General features: G+C 57.0%; 1 protein-coding gene across 5 annotated transcripts in view; it reads left to right on the top strand.

Moving 5' to 3' along the window:
* The first annotated feature begins 190 nt into the window (after positions 1–190).
* Positions 191–2,137, top strand: part of CTDSPL2 (CTD small phosphatase like 2) — a 75,406-nt gene continuing 73,459 nt past the window's right edge. For 2 of the 5 annotated variants that reach the window (XM_075069757.1, XM_032764327.2), the window contains exon 1: positions 321–484. The gene's annotated coding sequence lies outside the window, so the exon portion shown is untranslated. Of the gene's footprint in view, positions 485–2,137 lie in introns of all 5 variants that reach the window. The other 3 variants (XM_075069758.1, XM_032764326.2, XM_075069759.1) reach the window with 3 other exon arrangements.

Raw genomic sequence — 2,137 nt, 5'->3', positions numbered from 1 at the left:
CGCATAATGTGCAGTGCACTCACGCAGTACAGACCTCCTCCCAATGTGAACTAACCCCCCCCCGACAGCCCTCGCCCCACTCACAGCCCCCCAGCGTGAGGCGCCCCACAATCTGCTCCCCAGCGTGCCCCCCCCGCCCAACCTCCCACTGACAGCCCCTCCAGGTGTTAGCCGCTCTCCCTCAGCCGCCCGCGCTGCGAGGCGCCCCGAGCCCGCTCCGCTCGGCGTTGTCCCTCGCGCGAGGCCCCGCTCCTCCCCGGCACCGTCCCGACCCCCTCCCCCGGCAGGGCTGCGCCTGCGCGGCGGCCCCTCTCCCATCCGGGTCCCTCCGTGCGGTGTAGCAGGTCGGTAGGCGGGAAATGGCGACTGGCTGCTGAGCGGCTGCGGAGCCCCGGCGGCGGTGTAAACACAGCGGCGTCCGCCCGGCCTGGCCGCCGGGGCCCCGGATACCGGGGCCCGCCTTCTCGGCACCCCGCACCCACAGGTAGCTGACACCCCCTCCCAACCAGCGCGGGGTCCCGCCCGGGATCGGGGGGAGCCAAGGGGGCTGCCTCCCAAAGTGGCCCCGGAGGAGCCCCCCTCCGGGCCTTGCCCTCCTTTACTAGCGAGCTCCCCGCATGTAAACCCTTCCCGTCGGGGGCTCCTCGGTCCCGGGTGTGAGGAGACACCGCTTCCCTGTTCGCCCTCCCTCCCTCCGCACCTCAGAGGCCACTCAGCGAACCCCCCCTCCGGTGAGGGGCCCCAGCCTCCCCCCCGAGCTCCCCTGTGCTGGGGGAGGCGGCAGGGGGACTGTCACCTCCCCCCGGACACCTCCAGCCTCCCCCTTTAGGCCTAGGCCTGTGGTGAGAGGACTCCGCCTAGAATCCCAGATGCCTCCCCTAGGCTGGTCCCCCATCTCCTGGCTGCCCCCCGGTTATTCTGGCGGGCTGGGGTGTATGGTTAATGCTCTGATTTGGTAGGCTGCCTGGATGTCCTGTGGGGTACCCCCCTGCTGCTGCTGGCTTGTATGCATCCCAAGTTGGGTTTGTTTAGGGGGCGTAGCTCTCCTGGCTGCATCTGAGTCCGTGTTACACACAGACACGCGCACACACACGGGGAAGTGTGGGGAGTGCAACACAGGACGTGCCTGTTGCTGACTCTTGTTGCAATTCTATTGGGGAGTGAAGCACTGGACATGGCTGTGGGCTAGCTCTTAAAGTAATAGCATGGGATGAGCCTGTCCTTGACTTAATAATGATGTTGGGGAACACTCTGCCCGTGCACGCCTGCCACTGACTCTTATTGCAGTGTTATTGGGGAGCGCAGTGCCAGACGTGCCTACCCTTGATTCTAACCGTAGTAGGAGTGGGGTGAACAGTGCCAGATATGCTTGTTGCTCTGTCTATTGGTAATACTAATGGGGAACATAACCTTGGATGTGCTTGTTGCTGACTGTTATAGGAATAATATAGAGGAGCATCACTGGACATTACTGTCTCTGTGACTGTAGTGATATTATTGGAGTGATAGACAGCCTTGTAGCCTTTTACAGTTATTAACTGGGGGACTGCCACAGTGGATGTGTCTCGCTCACTGTGATAATATTGGGGACCACTGCATAAGATGTCCCTGTCATGGAGTTTTATCATAATATTGGAATGCGCTGCTGCACTGAATGTGTCAGTTGCTCACTTCTATAACGTTGGGGAGTGGAGTAGTGGGTTTGCCTGTTACTCATTTTACAATAATACTTGGGACTTCATCACAGAATGGATGCAATAGTCATGTTTGCAACAGTTTTGGTGGGCTCTGTGTCAGAACTGGCTATCACTCCTTTTATCATAATACCAAAGAGTGCAGTGCTGGCTGTGTTTGTTCCATTTCATAATGATGATCTTGGGGGATGTAGTTCAGCACCTGTCTCACTTTGTTTTATTAGAATATTTGGTTTCACAACTTCACATATTTATAAAAAGAACAGGAGTACTTGTGGCACCTTAGAGACTAACAAATTTATTTCAGCATGAGCTTTCGTGAGCTACAGGTCACTTCTTCGGATGCATAGAATGGAACACACAGACAAGAGATATTTATACATACAGAGAACATGAAAAGGTGGAAGTATGCATACCAACAGGAAGAGTCTAATCAATTGAGA

This window comes from Chelonoidis abingdonii, chromosome 9, assembly GCF_003597395.2.
Source record: "Chelonoidis abingdonii isolate Lonesome George chromosome 9, CheloAbing_2.0, whole genome shotgun sequence".
NCBI lineage: Eukaryota > Metazoa > Chordata > Testudines > Testudinidae > Chelonoidis > Chelonoidis abingdonii.
This window is presented reverse-complemented; position numbering and strand designations above follow the sequence as displayed.